Source organism: Lepus europaeus, chromosome 1, assembly GCF_033115175.1.
Source record: "Lepus europaeus isolate LE1 chromosome 1, mLepTim1.pri, whole genome shotgun sequence".
NCBI classification, from domain to species: Eukaryota; Metazoa; Chordata; class Mammalia; order Lagomorpha; family Leporidae; genus Lepus; species Lepus europaeus.
In genome coordinates this window covers 96,795,670-96,819,934 of record NC_084827.1, presented here as the reverse complement: position 1 = coordinate 96,819,934, position 24,265 = coordinate 96,795,670, and the positions used below count along the sequence as shown (strand labels likewise).

The following is a 24,265-nucleotide window of genomic DNA, read 5'->3' as shown; positions in this document are numbered from 1 at the left end:
CCAGTTAAGAAATGGGCAAAGGATTTGAGCAGGTATTTTTCAAAAGAGGAAATTCAAATAGCCAACAGACATGAGAAAAAATGCTCAGGATCACTAGCCATCAGGCAAATGCAAATCAAAACAATAATGAGGTTTTACCTCACTCAAGTCAGAATGGCTCTCCATACAGAAATCAACAAATAATAAATGCTAGTGAGGATGTGGGGAAAAGGGTACCCTAATACACTGCTGGTGGGATTGTAAACTAGTACTGCCATTGTGGAAGACAGTATGGAGATATTTCAGATCTGAAAATAGATCTACCTTATGATCCAGCCATCCCATTCCTGGGAATTTACTCAAGTGAAAATAAATCAGCACATGAAAAAGTGATCTGTACCCCTGTGTTTATTACAGCTCAATTCACAACAGCTAAGATATGGAATCAACCCAAATGTCCATCAACTGATGACTGGATAAAGAAATTGTGATGTGTGTGTGTGTGTGTGTATAATGGAATATTCCTCAATCATAAAAAAATCCTCTTTTGCAACAAAATGGATACAATTGGTAACCATTATACTTAGTAAAATAAACCAGTCCCAAAAAGACGAATGCCATATGCTCTCCCTGATCTGTGGTAACCAATAGAGTGCCTAAATTGTAATGTATAGGAGTGAAATTGACATTCTGATCTTCAATGATTGTTTACAGCACTTGTTTCTACTGTTGAGAAACAGTATTTTTTCTTATTATTATTTGTTGAACTCTTTACATAGTGTAGGGTTAAGCTTATGAATATAAAGTAAACTGAAAATAGATCATTGTAAAAATTAAGAGGGGGAATAAGAGATGAAGGAGGAGGAAGTGTGGCAGTATAGGCGGGAGGGAGGATGGGGTGGGAAGTATTACTATGTTCCTAAATTCGTATATATGGAATACATGAAATTTCTTTACCTTAAATTAACAAAAATGAAAAAAAAAGAAATTTGAAAAAAAGAAATTAAAAAAAAAGAATTTCCTTGCAGGAAGGAAGAAGTACAAATACAAGCAGTACTTTTGAAGGAAGGAAGCAAGAAATGGCAAAGAAAAGTAGCTAGGTCTTATGATTTTACATATATACACACATATATATAACATTTTATATATGTGTATATATACATACAGATAGATCTCTCTATATTCAATTTATTATTTACATCTATATCCAATATTTATATATCCATATCTGCATTTTTAAAACAAATAATAAATGAATATTTCAAACTATTTATAACAAATATTTTAAAATGTAACTATCTCCTATATATGGATGTTGAAAACACAAATGTTTCTTCTTACCCATATTCCTGTAATATTTTATAAATAAAAGAAAGCTGAATTAAAACTAACATGAGAAAATCCCATAAGGTATATTGCAAAATGGACCAGCTCAAATGACAAACAGGGGCCAGTGCTATGGTGTAGCAGGTAAAGCCGCCGCCTTCTGTGCCGGCATCCCATATGGGTACCGGTTCAAGTCTTGGCTGCTCCACTTCTGATCCAGCTCTCTGCTGTGGCCTGGGAAAGCAATGGAAGATGGCCCAAGTCCTTAAGCCCTTGCATCCATGTGAGAAACCCAGAAGAAGTTCCTGGCTCCTGGCTTTTTATCGGCGCAGCTCCAACCATGTGGCCAATTGGGAAGTGAACCAGTGGACGGAAGACCTCTCTCTCTCTCTACCTCTCCTCTCTGTGTGTAACTCTGACTTTCAAAGAAATAAATAAATCTTTTTAAAAATGACAAATAATGTGATACCACACTAATATCAAAATTGCAAAATTCTGGCACATGTGAAAGTTATTCTCAAACCAAACACTAGATTGAAATATTGGTTCAAATTCACAAAGGACTAAGAACCCATATCCATGTCCAGGCACACTGGGAGCTTGTTCCAGAGTTCAACTCTACTCCACACCAAGCTGTGCTTTACGGCTATGAGACTTGCTCCAGGTTGGCTGAAGACACCCAGATTACAATTGGACATTTTGTGGAAGGATTAGGAGTGCCATCTGTTCCTGAGTCAGCAGAAACGGAGAATTTCCATTACCCATTTTACTTCTTTGCTCGTGAAACTTGTTTTCTGTTGTTGGAAGCCTCTGGGGGCAAATCCAAGTCCAATCAACAGCATAAGCTGCAGACTTGAAATCAGTAGGCAGAATGCCCCAAAGAAAAAGCTAAAAAAAGAGCTGCCAAGACATCCTTTCCTTAAATCTGGGTTCCCAACTGGTTAAACTGTCCTCTTCTATATTCAGCTAAAAGTGTAATCCATTAAAGGGATCAGCAGGGCCAGTGTTGTGGCATAGTGGGTAAAGCTGCTGCCTGCGATTCCAGAATCCCATATGGGCGCCAATTCAATCCCGGCAGCTCCACTTCCAATTTAGCTCTCTGCTAGTATGTACAGAGTAGCCCAAGTACTTAGGCCCTTGCACCCATGTGGGAGACCTAGAAGAAGCTCCTGGCTCCTAGCTGCAGACCAACTCAGCTCCAACCGTTGTGACCGCTGGGGAAGTGAACCAGCAGATAGAAGATCTCTCTCTTTCCCTCTCTCTGTAACTCTGCCTTTCAAATAAATAAATCTTAAAAAAAAAAAAAAAAAAAAAAAAAAAACAGGGATCAGCATCTGCTTCAAACTAATAAAGGATCTGTCTCCCTTAACACATCTCATCTGATGTCCAAGACTTCAGTTCCTCCAGGGACATCCAGCATTAGTGTGAAAATGTATTGGATTAGGCCAAGCTCTATCATTACTATGTTATGCGCGTTATATGATTTATATTGCAAAATTCTACCTTAAGTACCACTCCTATAGAAATCAACACTTAGCATACATTCTGATCAATGTTGTTGATCAAATGCCATACTCATTGCATTGAAAGAATCCTTTCTTCAGAACTATTTATGATTTAGTTATATATTTTTTGAAAGACAGACTAAGACAGAGATCTTCCACCTGCTGCTTCATTTCTCAAATCCTCACAATATCCAGCATTAGGCCAGACCAAAGTCAGGAACCCAGAACCCAAGTACTTGGGTCATTGCCACTGCTTCCTAGGGTGCACATTATCAGGATGCTGGAATTGGAAGTAGAGCTGGGACTTGAACCCAGGCACTCTAAAATGAGATTTATGAATCTGGCATTGTTGCAAAGAGAGTTAAAATGCTGCTTGTGACACTGGCATCTCATATCAGAGTGCCAGTTCAAGTTCAGGCTATAGCATTTTTGATCTAGTTCCCTGCTAATGTGCCTAGGAAGGCAGCAGAAAGTGGCCCGAGTACTTAGGCTCCTGCCATCTTCTTAGGAGACACAAATGGAGTTCCAGGCTCCTGACTTTGACCTGGCATTGCCCTGGCAGCTACGGCCATTTGAGAAGTGAGCCAACAGGTGCACGATCTCTCTCTGTCCCTCCATCTCTCTTTCACTTTGTCTTTTAAATAAATAAAATAAATCTGTAAAAAAAAAAAAAAAAACTGAAATGAAATGAGAGCAACCCAAGCAACGTCTTAACCTCTGCACTAAATGCCTACCCCAGTTCCAAAATTCTGAGATGCTCAACCAAAAGCCCTGCAAATGTACTCAGATTAAATTTAGGAAGCAGCTGTCAAAATATTCTGTATTGTTAAGAGATTTTTATAAAGTTCTTGAAATAAAGAACCTTATTTTGTAGAGATTAGAGCTAATAATTTTGAAATGCTATTTCTCCAATATTAGACAGGAAATTTTTAAAGGTGCCATCTGCTACAGTCTGAATATTGATTTCCCTTCAAAATTCATATGTTGGAACCTAATATTCAATTGGACACTTTTAAGAGCTTGGTTGTTACAATGATAAAGTAATGAGGGTTACACCTCCAAGAATGGAACTGGCTAACTTGTCAAAGAGGCACAAAAGAGCTTCATTTCCCTTTTTAGACATGTGAGGAAGCAGCAACAATTGGCCATCTTTGAAGCAGTCAGCTAGCCAAGTCTTGCAGTGCATCCATAGGTGCCTTGATCTTGGAATTCTCAACCTTCATAACATGAGAAATAAATTTGTTTTATTTATAAATTATCCCATGTAAGATATTCTGTTACAGTAGTTTAACAGACTAACACACCATCAAGGAACTGGTGTTGTGGCATAGCAGGTAAAGCCACCACCTAAGATGCCAGCATCCCATATGGGCACTGGTTCATGGTCCAGCTGCTCCACTTCCAAACCAGCTCCTTTCCGCCAATGGCCTGGAAAAAGCAGTGGAAGATGGTCTGAATGTTTGGGCATCTGCTACTTACATGGGAGACCTGTATGAAGCTCCTGGCTCCTGGCTTCAGAATGGTCTAGCTCTAGTCTGTAGCCATCTGGGGAGTGAACCAGCAGATGGAAGATTGATATCTCTTTCTCTCCTCTCTCTCTCCCTCTCTCCCCCCCCCAACCCTGACTTTCAAATAAATAAGCAAACCTCTAAAAAAATAATAATATTAAAATCAGAGAGTAAGTTTACAAAATAAAATAATGTACTTGAATGCCTTTTCTATTTCATATAACAAAATAAGATTTCACGTGGAACAACAAAACCAATATATGCACATAGGCAAAATTTGGCCCATAGAGAAGAATTTAAGGAGGGAAAGATGGCAAAGAGTTTACTTTGTTCAGTGAAAAATGTATTTTAGGCTTCCATTCCTACTTTTGATACTCTAGAAACCCTAATTCTGATAAGGGAACAGCTTGAACCAGCACTTATGATACTGTCATACTGCTGGCAAATACCAAATAAGCAGCTTTCCTAAGCTGCACATCAGAAATATGCCCCCAAAATAGAGACTGGAAAGAACATCCTGCTGCATTCATATATGTCTCAATTTATCACTTTATTTTGTATCTTTTTTAAAGATTTATTTATTTATTTGAAAGTCAGAGTTACACAGAGAGAGGAGAAGCAGAGAGAGAGGTCTTCCAACCGCTGGTTCACTCCCCAGTTAGCCGCAACGGCCAGAGCTACACTGATCACTGATCTGAAGCCAGGAGCCAGGAAACAAGAGCCAGGAGCTTCCTCGGGGTCTCCCATGCAGGTGCAGGGGCACAAGGACTTGGGCCATCTTCTACTGCTTTCCTAGGCCACAGCAGAGAGCTGGATCGGGAGTTCGAGCCAGGACTCGAACCAGAGCTTATATGGGATGCCGGCACTGCAGGCGGCGGCTTTACCCACTATACCACAGCACTGCCCAGTATTTTATATCTTAAAATATATTAATCTACTCTGAAAAACCCACAGTTGTTATGAAAACATTGAAATAATGCTTAGACATTTAAAATTATCTTTAGAATTCATTATTAATTCATTTCTAGTGGCTTATGAAATTGTCATCATATTATAACCCATTTTTTCTTGTAAGGATACAGAAGCTCAGAGCTAAGTTTTACAAATTTTCCAAGATCATAAAGCCCCCAAGAATAGGATTCAGTAACAATCTTTGCACATAAATCTTGTGCTCCCTTTACTACAAATTTCTTGGGTGTCAAAAGTCAGTAGTTAACTTTTGTCTTAGATTGAAAACAAACTGCTTTGCTCTCTTATACCATGTAATACTTCCAATAAAAATAGTGCATGAACATATGCCTATTTTAAGCACCAATTTATAAAAATCTATATGTTGTTTTCCAATATTAAAAATATTAATTCACTTGAATTCAGTGAATTAACAAACATGAGTAATAATTAGGGTAGAGGATATCAGAGCAGGAGTATATGAGTATAGTGCAGTATTGTTTTGAAAAATTAAATAACAAAGACAGAGCTCTTAACTTTATTTAGAACATAGGAAATAATATTTATGCAAATTGCTAATATCATTATTACTAACATCTATAGGCACAGTTACCTACCTTTGGTACTAGTATCAAGAATGTAAAAATGTAAATATTGATCACATGTTACCAATAATAAAGTATCTCACAAGTATGCTTTCTACCTAAAGATACAAACATTTCTGGATATCCAGGGACCATTAAAATGCTGAACACAGTCAGAAATGAAAGAAAAAAAAGGATGTCCCTAAAGCAGTATCTTTAGTGCCAGGTAATATGGAAGTAAAAGAGCATCTTAAAATGTAAACAAATCTTTGGAACATCTTCCTCATCCGTGTATCTGTATTTACTATTCCCAGTTTACAGGTGAAGAAACTGAAGGGCAGTTTAATTAGTTTACCTAACATAAGAAAGTTAGTACAAACCAGGGACAAATCCAAGCAGTCCACTCAATCACGCTAGTCCTTAGTTGGAATTATTGCTTATATTTTCTGCATTCCTTTTATTAAAAACTTCATTCTTGAATTCCCTTAAGAAGTAATATAACATTCAATTTTATGCCAAAAGAGAAGACAGATTTTGAGAACAGTGTGAATGAGAACCATAGCATAAAATATTTATATTTGCTTTCACAGATTTTATGAAAATAAAATGCTGACCATGGTCAGAAACAGTCTGGCATGCTATCACAAAAAAAAAAAAAAAATCTTGAATTTGAGGACTTCTACTTCTAAGCTTCCTCATTGCATGGATAGCTTAAACTGAAAAGTGTTTCTAATTGTATAAAATATCAGGATACATTAAATATTCAAATAATTGTGAATTTAGCAATTAAACTATAAGAAAACCCACGTTAGGGGCCGGCGCTGTGGCATAGTGGGTAAAGCCGCCACATGCACTGTCAGCATCTCATATGGGCACTGGTTCAAGTCCTGGCTGCTCCACTTCCGATCCAGCTTTCTGCTGTGGCTTGGGAAAGCAGTAGCAGACGGCTCAAATCCTTGGGACCCTGCACTCACTTGGGAGACCAGGAACAGGCTCCTGGCTCCTGGCTTCGGATTGGCCATCTAGGGAGTGAAAGGATGGAAGTGAGTGGATGGAAGACCCCTCTCTCTCTCTCTCTCTCTCTCTCTCTCTCTTTCTGCATCTTCTTCAATATATTTCTGCCTTTCAAATAAATAATCTTAAAAAAAAAAAAAAGAACAGTACGGGATTGCTGCGGCCCTGCGCCTCCAGGGCGTGTGACCTTTGGACCACCTGCCCCATGCTTCCTGGCCTAGACGTTCCTCCACGTGGTTGGTTCCTGGTACTCAGGAACCTGCCAGAACCAGGACTATGACTTATTTGGGGAAAGAAAAGGACCTGTCCATGTGAATAGTGTGACGTTCACAAGAAGCCAGAGGCTGCCTGCTGACTGTCAAACAGGACACAGGAAGACACAATTGCCACCACAGAGAAGAAGCAGGAGTTATTTGTGATTATTGTGGTGAAAAGCATCAAAAACAGTGTGAAAGTCTGGCATAGGGTTCCACTACCTGATACATGGCAGCCTCTGGCACCACATCGACTCCTATACCAAGATGGCCATTAAGTTCCAGCAGAAATGCAAGGTCTTTGAGCAGGGCTGCTGAGAGCAACTGTTGTTTGGAGGATGGGAGGCCATCAAGGACTTCCAGGAGAGAACACCAGACACACGTAGGGGATTCCTGGCCCCGGAGCTTGGCACAGGAGTCGCCAGTATTGAGTCCTGGGGCACTGGATGAGGTGGAGAACCCCTGCCAGGCCCCTGGACCTCAGGCTGTCATTGGCAGCCCCCACTGGTATCCAAAAGGCATGACAAGTGTGCTGTGGACTCAGCTGGCTTGTGGGGGAGACACCAGGTTCATGTTGCCTGCCTGCCTAGGACATGGGGCCAAGATGAGGCCAAGGGTTTGACATGGCCGCACAGAACGATCTTGTGACAGAAGCTGTGAACTCTTTCAAAGCCAGCTGGGACACCAGGAAGGACACAAACACTGCCCACTGAGTCTTGGGGCACCCACAGGCTAGCCAGGAAGGTGAGGAGGTGCCAGAGGGGTAATTACTGAGAGGGGTGCAGGGAGTGGAGGTGGATCAGCATATTGGTACAGCAGGGGTCACAGGGCAGGGTCTCAATAAAGGCTATTTGAACAAAAAAAAAAAAAGAAAGAAAGAAAAAGGAAAAAAAAGAAAAGAAAAGAAAACCCATCTGACAAGATATATCAAAATGAAAACCAGGTAATATTTTGAATTTCTGAAAAACTAAGAGTTGATAATCTCAATTTTCATCGCAAGAAACTCAGAAAATTCGTCAAATTAACCTCAAAAACAAGTAGAAATCAGGGTCAAAAATTGCAGGGATTCAAGAGATAATCTTAATTAATTCAAAATATTCAAAACTGATGAGGTGAAAAGGGAAAAAACACAGATTACCCATAACAGAATGGAAACAAAGGCGTGATTATCATTCTTTCATATATTACAGAAAAATCACAAATAACTTTTACTAATGAACTAGGATGATTAAATATTCAAAAATGAGCAAAATTAATTATATTAATGAAATAAAGAATTATTCAATGGATACAGATACAGTATTTGATAAAAGTAAGCACTTATTTAATGATACAAACTAGAAATAGAAAGAGACTTTGTGTTAACCTTTAAAATTTTTCTATAAACTCAAAACTCTTCTAAAGTAAGAGCTGGCCGGAGTCGGGGCTCACTTGGCTAATATTCTGCCTACGGTGCCGGCACACTGGGTTCTAGTCCTGGTTGGGATTCTGTCCCGGTTGCCCCTCTTCCAGGCCAGCTCTGTGCTGTGGCCCAGGAGTGCAGTGGAGGATGGCCCAAGTCCTTGGGCACTGCACCCGAATGAGAGACCGAAAGGGGAACTTGGCTCCTGGCTTCAGATCAGTGCAGTGTGGTGCGCAGGCCGCAGTGCGCCGGCGGCAGCGGCCATTGGGGGGTGAACCAACGGCAAAGGAAGACCTTTCTCTCTGTCTCTCTCTCTCTCACTGTCCACTTTGTCTGTCAAAAAAATAAAATAAAATAAAATAAAATAAAACAACAAAAAAACTGTTATATGTAAATTTCAAAGCCATTCCTCCTCCATTTGTTAAGTTTATGATATTTCCTTTTTTTTTTAAAAAAAAGATTTATTTATTTATTTGAAAGTCAGAGTTACACAGAGAGAGGAGAGGCAGTGAGAGAGAGAGAGAGGTCTTCCATCTGCTGTTTCACTCCCCAAGTGGCCACAACAGCTGGAGCTGTGCAATCCAAAGCCAGGAGCCAGTAGCTTCCTCCAGGTCTCCTACACAGGTGCAGGGGCCCAAGTACCTGGGCCATCTTCCACTGCTTTCCCAGGCCATTAGCAGGGAGTTGGGTGCACATGGGTGCAGGGGTCTAAGGACTTGGGCCATCTCCTACTGCTTTCCCAGGCCATTAGCAGGGACCTGGATTGGAAGTGGAGCAGCTGGGTCTTGAACCAGTGCCCATATGGATGCTGGCCCAGGGCGTTAACCCACTGCACCACAGTGCTGGCCCCCAAGTTCATGATATTTTCAAATGCCATTTTTAAGTTATGATTTAAAAAAAAAGATTTAATTATTTATTTGAAAACCAGAGTTAGAGAGAAGAAGAGACAGAGAGAGAAAGAGATTTTCTACCAACTGGTTCACTCCCCAAATGTCTGCAATGGCCAGGGCTGGGCCAAGCAGAAATCAGGAGCCAGGAGCTTCTTCTGGGTCTCCCATGTGGGACAGGGGCCCAGAGACTTGGGCAATCTTCTGCTGCTTCCCCAGGTACATTAGGAGGGAGCTGGATTGGAAGTAGAGCAGTAGGGACTCTAATCAGCACCCATATGAGATGCTGGCACTGCAGGCCTTGGCTTTAACCCAGCTGCATCACAATGCAGGCTCCTAAAGCTGTGATTAAATGCAATTAACTTGGTTAAAACAAACAAAAAATACTTAGGCTCTGGAAAATAATGTGATAAAGCATAACTTTGAGAAAAAACAGAATTGCACTGTAAATTAAAACTTGAATGAATGAAATGCTTATGCTTTAATGCTAATATGTGGATCAAATTCAATGATAATGATAATTTTATAAAATCTTGAATCTGCAAAGGCAATAATAAAAAACTAATAATAAAAGAAATAAAGAATATTTTTCTAATGTTAGTGTCAACAAAATTTTAATAAGTCAACATGTCATGCTGTTTCTAAATGGCATTGAGTCAATCTGAAATGCTATTAATAAAAATTAGATTCAGTCATTTCTAGAGCAGCATAATTGCTACAACCTGTATTGAAAACAATGGGGAACTGTCATATTACTAGCCTTTGACTTCATAACTACAGTTTAAACAATTCATTATAAAGAAATATTTCAAGAGCTGAAAAACTATGCCACAAAAGCAATGGTCATTGTCATATATAAAATTTATGTCTGATATGAGAATATTAGGGCTTTCATCTGAGTTCAACTATAATACCAATCAAAAAGCATTATTGTCTTAGAATAAAAAAATTGGCACAAAAATAATGCTCAATAGTATTCTATTAAACTGCTTTATAAACCAATTGCTTTTGTTAACTGAATGCTTTTCAAATTATTTTATTTCATAATGTTTTCTTTTCAATTGTCACTTATAAGATATTTTAACTTGTTCATGGTATGATACAAAAGTTTAAAATCCAAGTGCATTGTAAATAATTTCTTTTACTATGCAATTATATGTCTTTATGTAAAATAGCTTAGTAGTATTTCAACTTTTTTTTTTTTTTTTTTGACAGGCAGAGTGGACAGTGAGAGAGAGAAACAGAAAGTTCTTCCTTTGCTGTTGGTTCACCTTCCAATGGCTCCACGGCCAGCGCGCTGATCTGAAGCCAGGAGCCAGGTGCTTCTCCTGGTCTCCCATGCGGGTGCAGGGCCCAAGCACTTGGGCCATCCTCCACTGCACTCCCGGGCCACAGCAGAGAGCTGGCCTGGAAGAGGGGCAACCGGGACAGAAACTGGCGCCCCGACTGGGACGAGAACGGGTGTGCCAGTGCTGCAGGCGGAGGATTAGCCTAGTGAGCCGTGGCGCTGACAGTATTTCAACTTTCTCAACACTTTATGTCTTACTGACAAAATTATTATCCCAAATGTATAGTTGAGAGTGCCAAAGTGTAAATAGAGACAAAGGCTTAAAAAGACCTTACAAACAATAAATATTTGAGAAATTTTTGGATCCAACAAATAATATATAGTTGTAAAAGTTTAGGAAATACAAATAGTAAATATTCAGGAAAAGTCATTGGTTAGCTTTATTGTTATCATCATCATCATCATCATCATCATCAAATAAAGTTTCAAAATATTTCCTTTTTCTCTAGCTAAGAGTGTACCAAATAAATTATTTTTAGTAAAATAATATTTCTGTCTCCTGTTCCTTCCTTAAAGTTTTATTTATCTCCCTACTTTTTTATATATCCCATATGTAGATTTATTCATATGCATTTGATCCTCTATATAGTACTCTATATTGTTATTATGAATAGATTTGAATTTTGCCATCATTTTTCCTAATTGGTTATTGCTATTACAAAGAAAGAATATTGATTTTATTGTATTATATGTATAATCACAACAGTTCATTTTTTAAAAGTTTCAAATTGAATACAACAAAATGTTTCTGTGTTCAAGAATATTTTTCATCTAGTACTTAGGACAACATCAAACTATTTAATTTGCATGGTGATTTATAAGAAGAAATTACTTTGAATAAAGGATGTTACATAGACTTAAATGAGGAAAGAGTATTTTTATAATCAATTTTTAAAATATTTATTTATTTATTATGTGAAAGCAAAGTTACAGAGAGGCAAATTCACAGAGGGAGAGAGAGAGGTCTTCCATCCCCCGGTTGACTCTCCAAAAGGCCATAACAGCTGGAGCTGTGCTTATCTGAAGCCAGGAGCCAGGAGTCTCTTCCAGATCTTCCACAAGGGCACAGGGACCCAAGGACTTGAGCCATCCTAGGCCTCAGCAAAGAGCTCTATTGGAAGTGGAGCATCCAGGACTTGAACCAGCACCCATATGAGATGTTGGCACTGCAGAGGGTGGCTTTACACGCTAGGCCACAGTGCGGGCCCCAGGAATCTAATTCTTAAACCATCACCACTGCCTCCTAGCATCTGCCAGGAATCAAACCCAGGTCCTCCACTTCAGAATACAGCTGTCTTAACTGGTGTGTTATATGCCTATTCTTGAAGATAGGGCTTGGAAAGAAGCAATTAAGTAAAATGAGGTTATTAGAGTATTCCCTAATCCAATATATTGGGTGTTTTCATGAAAAGATAGTATTAGTATATAAATGGAAATAGAAGACTTTATGAAAACATATGAAGCAGACACCCATCTACAAGCCAAGGAGAGAGGCCTCAAAAGAAACCAAACATAAGAAAAGACAAGGAAAGTGGAAGACTCGTTGCCTACTTTGACTAGTTTATGCTAGTATATGTGTTGAAATATTGCACTGTATCCCATAAAAACAGGAAAGTTAATAAAAGTTGTCAAAGAAGAAAACATATAAAAAACAATGACAGCAGCACTACTGGCACCTTGACCTTGAACTTCCAGTCTCCTGAGCTGTGAGAAAATTAATCTCTTTTGTCTAAGCCATCCAGTCTGTTTTGTTAAAGCATCTTTAGAAAGCTTAATGCAATAGGAATAAACAAGAAAGTCTTTGTTCTAAAGGATAAAATTCTGTTAGATATTATGAAACCATGTAAATTTTTCAATATCTTACGTGAAAGGTAATAAATACATAGAAATGTACATATAACATGGATAGTGCAATGGCAGCAAATCATATAGGATGCATTTGTTTTGGCTTAGAAATAATTAAACTTGATATTAGTAATTAAGTTCAATGTTAGTTGCCACATATTTTGGCAAATTATAAAATTCTAAATACCTACTTCAAAAATGAAATAAAAATGGAAACTAGTAAATATATGTAATGAAAAATATATTATTCACATAAATAACATTAAAAGAAATTTATCTAAGTGTTATCATTTTAAAGTAATACAGGCAGCCAAAATTTTTTTCACCATAGCACTCAAAGCTCATTTTTGCCAAATTTGAACTACAAATTTTCAAAAATTTAATTGTAAAAAACATAATTTCTATTAATTGAGCAAAAAGTGAGCAACATTAATTTTCATTAAGAAATATAATCAAATGTTTTTTGTTGTCATTGCTCAGAAGTTATATATTTTTTCACTTAATTCATGATCTATGCATTACAAAGTTGTAATGAAGGTAAAAATTTTAAAAAAAGCTTTTGTTTGATAGGAAATACACAAGGCCTAGTCAAAGCTATAACTTTCATCAGTTCCAGCCTGTGCTAAGGTTGTTAAAGGTGTGAGTAGCTATAGGATTGAGGATACATCAATAATGTAGATTCTTTGTTGTTCCATATGTGTTTGTCCATTTAGCTGAGCAGACATGAAGCAATGAAAATACGCCCAAGGGGGCACAACAAGCAAGTTTGGGCCAGAATGAAGGCAAGAGCCAGGACCTCCCTCTGTTCTTACACATAAGTGGCATGGGCCATCTTTCACTGCCTCTACAGGTGCATATGCAAGAAGGTGAATCAGAAGCTGAACAACCTGGATTCCAGTTGATACTCTATTACAGGATTCTGGCACTGGAGGTGGCAGCACTGCAATCCTAGCCCCAAAGCCTTTCATAATTAATACCTGAATAATTATAGTAGCATAATATAATTTTGCTCAAATAAAACTAAAGTTCTTTAAAAAATTTGTTTAATTTATATATTGCACATAATGTTCAAACTGGATTGCTTCCTAATGTTGTTTAAAGAGAAATAAAAGAATCATAACTTCTGGACACACATCATCTTAACTGGAGGACATGATTGCTTTTTTTTTTTCCTGTTAACCAGCATTTTTCAAGAGGCACTTACAGTAAACATTTTAAAAGTAATGTTCAGTTTTGAGTCCATACAAAGAAAGATGAACATTTATTTAGTGATTAAGATATACTATCACTCAGTACGGAATAGATAAGAGAAATATGTATGAGGGAAATTATGCTACTTTGCCAATGTAATGAAACTAGTGATAAAACCAGAATCCAAGCACATTTTAAAGAACAGATACAGTATCTTGAGTTACAATTCTCTGACATGAGTTACATAGTCAGAGTTCAACAATTCCAAGTTATATCTATGCAATGTTATCACAATCAGATGCAATAAAAATGTTCTTCCTGATCTGCAACAAACCTGCAGAATGTTTAGATTAAAATAGAGCTGAGTTACCATCATAGGGATTGGCAAGCTAACTACCTTCATAAACCATTCCACTGACATGTAGATGAGCCTGCTATAAATGTAGATACCTGAGACAGCCTTAATCAGTTGAGGGGAGAGGACTAGGAACACTCAGGATCAATTAAATGAATATGAAAAGCTTCTTTTCAGTGAAGACTTACAGTGCAGTTGCTAAATTCCCAAATGACAATTGATAAGAAAGTAATGACTTCTCGGGGTCATTGCCCTGGCTCACTTGGTTAATCCTCTGCCTTGCGGCACCAGCATCCCATATGGGCACCGGGTTCTAGTCCCGGTTGCTCCTCTTCCAGTCCAGCTCTCTGCTGTGGCCCAGGAGGGCAGTGGAGGATGGCCCAAGTGCTTGGGCCCCTGCACCTGCATGGGAGACCAGGAGGAAGCACCTGGCTCCCGGCTTTAGACCGGTGTAGTCGCCGGCCATGGCGACCATTTGGGGAGTGAACCAACGGAAGGAAGACCTTTCTATCTGTCTCTCCCTCTCACTGTCTGTAACTCTACCTTTCAAATAATCAAATAATGATTTCTATAAGAACAGCATGACTTCCATGTTGATACAATTCACCTCACTACTATCCATTTCAGTAAAAAATAAAAACATAATAATTTTCTTTATGCAGTACATCTGGTAACTTCTAAATATTAATCCTACTGAGGACAGAGAATGAAAATATTAATAGTTTTATATTGCAATGAATCTGGTCAGCTGAAACTTATGCTTCATTTTTCCTTGTAAAATCAGGGGAGAGCTGACAGAGAGTTTCTAATATGTGCATCTCCATGGTACACTTACCAATGTCTAATCTGCAAAGATAATTTGAGACAATTTGTGTTTTTTAGTGTGTCTATCAGTCATGCTCTTCTCTTTAACAATTTTAGCTTATATAAATAAAAAAATATACCTTTTATCACTTTCTTGAGATGTCATTATTTATTCTACTTTCCTAGTACAATCAAATGAATAAAAGCAGAGTTCTGCCTAATTTGTCAGCTAATGTGTTATTCACAGCTTTCAATTCATTCATGTTAATTTTTAACCGGATATTTTACAATTGGATGAATTTGGTTCCCAGGCATAGGATAAAGGGTTCCAGGCATCCTAGAAGGGTCATGCAGAAGTGATTCCTCATTTCCCCTCACTAGCTGATACCACATTCCATAACCACATGTAAATCATAAAATGAAAACCTGCCTCTAACAACAAATCCATGTAACTTTCCACTTCTCAGTTCATAAAAGGGACATGCCAACACACATTTTTATTTTTGCACAAGTTTTATTTGAAAGGGGTGAGAAGTTGCAGCAGAATTCCATAGCAATCCCTATGGTTTTATTTAAGTCCCTGATGGGTTTATTTTGTCCAAAAAAGAAAACTGAAGCAAAATTAGATGTTTGGTGAGGATTTTTACTGCAGAGATGTTTCTCGACCAAGCCCAAGTCGTTAATTCAAATATGGACTATTTTCCTGTGTTGGGCACTGGAATTTTTAGCTTATTTTGTCTTTTTCATTTCTTACAATGCTCCTATTATACAAAAATTTTACAAGAAGTAGAATCAAAGCCCTAACCCCACTGATAACATGAATAAAAAGAGAAGTTATTGATAACTCTAAAGGTATATGTTTTATGACAAGTACAATATTGACTTCCTAAGAGAGGCATTATTTTCAATCTATTTCTTACATAATAACTATAAAGCACAATTCTAAAGTGTTTTATGCAAAGAAAGTGTACTGCAAGTTTGAGGTGCACTACTTATTGTATAAAAGTGATATTCTGCAGATTCCCTGTTCTTTCAACACAATAGCAGGAGGTAATTTTCTTGTTACAAGTTCTTGCTGTCCTTTCACAAGGGGCATGGTAGATTTTATTGCTGAGCTCCAAGCAACATACTGTCATTGCTCATTTTGATATAAACATTCTTTATAATATTATGATATAACCACTGGAACATATTTTACAAATAGTTTCACAGGAAGTTACAGCAAGAAATCATTTAAGTGGAGGACTTTAGTGTCTATTATTTCCTTTGTAGTTAAAAATGAATTTTCTTCTGCTCATTGTGACTTTTCCAAATGCACTTCAAATATTTTGAAATATCTGAAAATATGTTTTGGGAGGTAATAATACCATGAGTGCACAGCCTTTATGAATGAATTATTGGCCTAATAAAAAGGGAATGAAAGAGATTCTTCTCCCCTTCCACCATGTGATTATAATGCAAGTAGGCAACATCCATAAGCCAGATAGTGGGCACTCACCAGACACTTGATGACGTGATCTTGAACTTCCAAAACTCCAGAATGATGGGGAAAATTCTATTATTTCTAATCTACCCAGTATACTATATTTTGTTAGAGTACCCAACAGATTAAGATAAACCTCAGGATCAGGAAAGACAAATTAATGCATTTTGTGAAATATATGGATATATATATCCATCCATATATATACACAAATATATATCATAGGAGATATATATATATATATATACATACATATAGCACAGGAGATATATACGTTTGTGTTAAGATGTAGAGCTAAGAAGTAGGCAACCAAGAAATACCAATGGGAACAGAAAACAACAATAATACCTGCTCTTTCTCCCCGAAAGACAAGAAGAGCAGCACAACAATACAGAAAACCTGTATCAGTAATAACTCTACTACAGTCAAGCCCACAGAAAAACTTTGGTTGTACTGCATCGATGCTGTCAAAAGCAGAGTGGGTGGACTAGATTCCCAAATTTATCTGGTTGTAACATGTACTCCAACTACTCCTCAGAGAGAAATGACTAAGGAGCAGGGATTTCACACTTGCAACAGTAATGACCTCCACCCTCCATCTTCACTTTACCACATCCCATCCTCATTGTGTCAGTGGAGACTACCTGGTGTGCCTGAAGTAAACTCCCACCAATGGCAATAAAGTGCCTTCCCTCTGTCCACTGAGGTAGTGTCAGAGGATGCCTTCTAGAGAGACAGGATGTTCATCTGTCCTGTGCCACCTCTTTTTTATGATTAGTGGAGGCCACCAGGGGAGTAGTAACAAGATGTTCCTACACCCTCCAAACAGAGCAATATGCTTAGAGACCAAGCAGAGGGTGAGAACTCCATCCCTGCCCAGCAGTAAGGAGGAGATTATAATGTCAATGGCGAGTGAAAACTTGCACTTACACCCTAACTTGGCAATCAGGAGGTTGTGCATAATCTTCTTCTAGCCACTGGGATTAAAGGTTCATCTGGCTAGCTGAACCAAAAGATTTAAACAAGACTCAGAGTGTCATAAAATGTCTAGGTTTTAGTAGAAAAATCAATCATTCCAAGAACCAGGAAAACATTAAACTAAATGATAAAAGAAAACTAACATACGCCCAAATGAAGATGATAAAGATGTTAGAATTATCTCAAGGGGCTGATGTTTGGCATAGCAGATAAAATCTCATTTGAACATTCACAGAGTGACTGGTATTGAATTGTGGCTTCACTCCCAATTTCAGCTTCCCACTAATGTACATACAGGTAATGGCTTAAGTATTTGAGCCATGTGCTTTCACCCACGTGGAAACCTCCAGGTAGAATTTCCATCTCCTGGCTTTGGACTAGCTCAGCCTTGGTCGTTTTGGGTATTTGAGGAGTAAACTAAATACATATATATATAAACACACACACATATATATGTATATAAAATTTGAAAGGCAACCAAGAAGATATATATATATATATATATATATATTCCATCTCTCCTATTCAAATAATAAAATAAATATATATCCATAAATAAAAATACATATGCATCCATCTCTTCCTTTCAAATAATTAAGTAAATAATTTTTCAAAAGTGTTATCAGCAAAAAATTTTGAAACACATATCCTAAAAATACTATCCAAAGGAAATGAAAGCAGCATATGGAAGCATCACCTGCACTCCCATCTTCATAGTAGCTCAATTCAAACTAGATGTTCATCAGCTGATGGCCAGATAAAGAAAAATATGGTATATACACACAACAGAATACTATCTCCCATAAAGAATGAAATTTTAATATTTGCAACCAAATGTATATAACAGGAGCTCATTATGCTAAATGAAATAACCATGCCCCAAAAGAAAAATAGTACATTTCCTCTTATTTGTGATATATATATATATATATATACACACACAAATATATGACTGTAGTTTTAATGATCAGTGATTCTTTTAAAATTCACTATCTATGAGAGAATCAGACATATTTCCATTTGATTATTATTTATAGTTCTTGCCTATATTCCTGTTGAACTATGGTCTTTCTACATGTTGAACTTTTTATTTAGTTGAGCATTAAGACTTTGACTATAATTAAAAATGTTCCCTCAAAAAAAAAAAAAGAAAGAAAGAAAGTGAGTTTTCAAGATGGTGAAATAGGGAGGGAGTTTACTTGTCTAATCTAGAGGAAGATAATATAAAAAAAAAAGTGGAGAGAGTGCAATCTCATGGAAGAATTAGGCAGAAAACTCCAGAGGAAACTCCATGCAAATTAGAGGGACACTGTGGACCTATGAAGCAGGTGTGGATGTGCACAGCTCAGGACCCCAGCAACCAGGAGCCTCAGCACTAGCTTTGGAGTAAGGTGAGACCAGACTGCAACAGGCCAAGCCAATGGTGATAAAGCTGCAGGAAGATCCTGGTGTGAATCTGGCTTGGAGCCCTGTCATGGACAGCATACCTATAAACCTAAAAGGAAAATAAAAGGTGGCAAAGTTCTCTCTCACTGACCACCTTGCACCAGTGTCCCATAACTAGCCAAGAGAAGGTGAGTGCCATTTTAGACAAATATAATAGCTGTGCCAGCTCATGTCCATGAGCCAAATAACCAACTAAGACACTTGAGTCTGGCTGGGAGAATTGACAGGGAACTAGGTACTCATGACTGTGGGAGGCTTGAATGTAGGACTGTGAAAACACTGTGGTTGTGCAGGAGGGTGCAGGGTGAGGCTAGAACTTTGGGAAGGCACTGTGGGTGGCTCCACACACTTGGGGTTCCCTTACTGCCTACTGAGAGTCACTGCTGCAGAATCCATGCTCAGATGATGACTGCATAGATTCTTCATGTAGTTCTTGTGACATTGTGGATAAATATTGTACCCACTGTAGCTAGTGGCTAAGTATCAGTCTCCTTTGAGGAGAGGAGGTAAGCATGAGACTATGCCAAGAAAGCAGAACAAACTTCTCCTCTGATAAAAAAAAAAAAAAAGAAGATATTTACCACATCCAACTTGGATGTCACCTTGGCCACTGAGCAGAGCTCCCTGACCACACCCAGCACACGCCCCTGGGTATTTACTAAAAGAGTGGATATTCCACTAAGCCACAGAGATATTGTCCAAAAATAAAATCCATTAGGGGGAAAAAAGGCCACAATCAAGTACTCCATAAATGCCTAGTAACAAATGCAGCAATTAAGGAAATAAGAATAAGGATAGTGTGATGCCCCCCCAAAAGAACACAACACTTCAATATTAGAATGTGAAAATGAAGACATTGAAGAAATGTCAGAAATAGAATTCAAAAAATTGATCTTAAGATTACTTAGAAGTAATCAGAAGCAAATCCACAAATTAAAAAAATCCATAGAAGACATGAATGAAAAATTTTCCTATGAAATTGAGGTTTCAAAGTGAAATCAAAACAAAAAATTGAAAGTGAAGAATTCGATAGATCAAATAAAAAAGATACAGTGGAAAGCTGGTACAAGAGACTCGGTAAGGCAGAAGAATGAATATATGAGTTAGAAGACAAAACTATGGAAATTTTACATTCGGACCAAAAAAAAAAAAAATGAAGAAGAAGTCAGAAAACTAAAAAACAATGTTGGAGATCTATGGTATACTATCAAATGACACAACATATGGGTCTTAGGAGTTCCTGAAGGCATCAAAAGAGAATGGATTAGAAGGCATCTTCCATAATTTGGAGAAAGACAGGGATGTCCAAGTACAGGAAGCACACACAGAACTCCTAATAGACATGACCAGAAAAGATCTTCACCACAACACATTGCAGTCAAATTCTTCACAGTAAAACATAAAAAGATTCTAAAACACCAGGTTACTCTTAGAGGATCTCCAATTACACTCACAGCTGACTTCTCATCAGAAACCCTACAGGCTAGGAGAGAATGGCAAGATATATTCCGAGTCTTAAGAGAAAAAAGTGTCAATCTAGAGTACTCCGCAAAGCTATCATTTATGAATAGCTATCATTTATGAATGAAGGTAATAATAAAGACCTTCCATAACAAACAGACATTCAAAGAATTTCTCACCACTCATCCAGTCTTAAAAAAACTGCTTAAGGATGTGCTACACAAAGAAATACAAAAACATAATCATCAGTATGAAAGAATCTGAAGGCAGAAAATCACCCAGTAAAAGTCAAAAGAAACCCACAGTAGGAATATTTATGTAAAAATGACAGGGCCAAGTAGTTACTTATCAATCGTCATTTTGAAAGTAAATGGTCTCCATTCTCCAGTTAAAAGATACACACTGGATGAATGGAGTAAAAAAAAAAAAATCCATCTATTTTCTGCCTACAAGAAATATATCTCACCAACAAAGATATATGCAGACTGAAAGTGCAAGGATGGAAAGAGATATTCCATGCTAACAGAAACCAAAAAAGAGCTGGCGTAGCCATCTTAATATCAGACAAAATAATCTCCATCATAAAAACTGTTAAAAGAGACAAAGAAGGGCAATAAGTAAAGATTCAGTGATCAATTCAAGAGAAAGATGTGACTCTTTTAAATGTACATGCACCTAATTACAGGACACCTGGCTATTTAAAAGCAATGTTAATGGATCTAAAGGGAGACAAAGACTCCAATACAATATTAATGGGGGAATTCAATTACCTAATTTTAGAAATAGACAGCTCAATCAGATAGAAAATTAGTAAGGAAGCAACAAAGTTAATTGACACTATAGTTAAAATAGACCTAATGATATCTACATAAATTTTCATCCTATAGTTGCAGAATATACATTCTTCTCAGCAGTGCATGGTACTTTCTGTATGACAGACCACACACTAGGCTATAAAGCAAGGCTCAGCAAATTCAAAAAACTGGAAATCATACCATACATCTTCTCTGACCATAATGGAATGAAGCCGAAAATCAACAACTCAGGAAACTCTAGAGCATACCAACACATGGAGACCGCACAACCAACATGGCTGAAAGAAGAGCATGTCATAGACGATATCAAGAGAAATAAAAAAAAAAATTCTGTAAATGAAAGAAGATGACAATACAACATATCAAAATTCATAGGATACAGCAAAAGCAGTGTAAAGAGGAAAGTTTATAGCAATGGTGCCTACATCAAGAAATTGGAAAGGCACCAAATAAATGAACTATCAATGCACCTTAAGGACCTAGAAAAATAACAGCATACCAAACCCAAAACTAGTAGGAGAAGAGAAATCATTAAAAATATAGAAGAAATAAACACATTGAAACCAAAACAATACAAAAGATCTGTGAAACAAAAAAGCTGTTATTTTGAAAAAATCAACAAAATTGACACACCATTGGCCCAACTCACCAATCAGAAAGAAAAGAGGGAGAAAATCCAAATTAATAAAATTAAAGATGAAAAAGGAAATGTAACAATAGACACCACAGAAGTAAAAAGAATCATCAGAAATTACAACACAGAGCTGTAAGCCAACAAATCAGGGAACTTAGAAGAAATGGACAGATTCTTGAACACATACAAACTACCTAAATTGAACCATGAAATATAGAAAACTTAAACAGAACAATAACAGAAACAGAAATTGAATCAGTAATAAAGACCTTCCCAACAAAGAAAAGCCCAGGACTGGATGGCTTCCCTGTTGGATTCTACCAGATATTTAAAGAAGAACTAACTCCAATTCTCAAGCTATTCAAAACAATAGAAAAGGAGGGAATCCTCCCAAATTCCTTCTTTGAAGATCGTATCACCTCAATTCTGAAACCTGAAAGATACAACAGAGAAAGAGAACCACAAACCAATTTTCCGGATTAACATAGATGCAAAAATCCTCAACAAAATACCAGCCAATCGAATCCAAAAACATATCAGAGATCATTCATATGGCCCAAGTGGGATGTATCTGTGGTATGCAGAGATGATTCAACATTGGCAATTCAATGTCACACATTACATTAACTGTTGAAAAACAAAAACCATATGATGTCAACGGTTGCAGAGAAAGCATTAGATAAAACACAACACATTTTCATGATGAAAACTTTAAGCAACTTGGGTATAGAAAGAACATTCCTCAACACAATTTAGGAAATTTATGACAAACCCTCAACTAGCATCCTCTTGAATGGGGAAAAGATGGAAGCACTTCCACTGAGACCCGGCACTAGACAATGATGCCCACTATCACCATTGGTATTCAATATAGTCCTGGAAGTATTAACCACAGCCATCATACAAGAAAAAAATCAAAGGGATACAAAGTGGCGAGGAGAAAGTCAAATTATCCCTATTTGCAGATGACATGATTATATATAGGATACAAAAGACTCCACTAAGAGACTATTGAAACTCATAGAATATTTTGGTAAATTAGCAGAATATAAAATCAACACATAAAGATCAATAATCTTTGTATACACAGACAATGCCATGGATTTTTTTTCAAAGATCAATCCCATTCACAATAGCTACAAAAAATCAAATACCTTGGAATAAATTTAAACAAGGACAATTCAAACATCTCTATGATGAGAATTATAAAACATTAAATAAAGAAATAAAAGACATAAAAATGGAAAAACCTTCCATGTTCATGGAATGGAAAAATCAATATCATCAAATTCCATACTACCAAAAGCAATTTATAGATTCAATGTGATTCCAATCAAAATACCAACAATATTCTTCTTATATGGAACAAATGATGTTGAAATTCATATGGAAACACGGAAGACCCAGAATAGCTAAAGAAATCTTATAAAACAAAAGCAAAGCTGGAGGCATCACAGTACAGGTTTCAAGACATATTACAGGGCAGCTATAATCAAAACATCCTGCTGCTGGTACAAAGACAGATGGATAGAACAGTGGAACAGAATAGAAATTCTAGAAACCAATCCATGCATCCATGCATCTGCAACATACTTATATTTGACAAAGGAGCTAAAATCAATCCCTTGAGCTAGGACAGTCTCTTTAACAAATGGTGCTGGTAAAACTGCATCTCCACACGTAGAATTATTAAGAAACACCCGTATCTTACACCTTACAGTAAAATACACCCAGAATGGATTAAAATCCTAAATCTATGACTCAATATCATCGAATAATTAGAGATCATTGGAGAAACCCTGCAAGACATTAGCATAGGAAATGAGTTCTTGGAAAGATGCCAGAGACAAAATCAAAGCCAAAATTGACAAATGGTATTATATCAAGTAGAGAAGCTTCTGCACTACAAAAGAAACACTCAAAAAGGTGAAGAGGTAACCAATATAATGGGAGAAATTTTTGCCAACTATGCAATTGATAAAAGATTAATAAACAGAATATACAGATCAAGAAATTCAACAATAATAAAACAAACAATCCAGTTAAGAAATTGATAGAGAACTTAACCAGACATTTTTTCAAAAGAGGAAATCCAAATGGCCACAGACACTTGGAAAAAACCTAAGGATCACTAGCCATCAGGGAAATACAAATCAAAGGCACAATGAGGTTTGACCTCACCTTTTTTACAATGACTTTCATATGGAAATCAACAAACAATAAATGTTGGTAAGGATGTGGGGAAAAAGTTACCCTAGTCCACTCTTGGTGATAATGTAAACTGGTACAGCCACTGTTAAAGACATTATGGAGATACCACAGAAATTTGAATACAGACCTACCATATGACCCAGCCATCCCACTAGTGGGAATTTACCCAATGGAAATGAAATCAGCATATGAAAGAGTTAGCTATAACCCCATGTTTATTGCAGCTTAATTCACAATATATAAGATATGGAATCAATGCAAATGTCCATCAACTGAAGACTAAATAA

The 24,265-nt window shown here is 37.2% G+C and overlaps 1 protein-coding gene across 1 annotated transcript in view; it reads right to left on the bottom strand.

Annotated features, from left to right (window-relative positions):
- Positions 1-24,265, bottom strand: part of KCNJ3 (potassium inwardly rectifying channel subfamily J member 3) — a 168,593-nt gene that overhangs the window by 88,153 nt on the left and 56,175 nt on the right. The window lies entirely within an intron of this gene.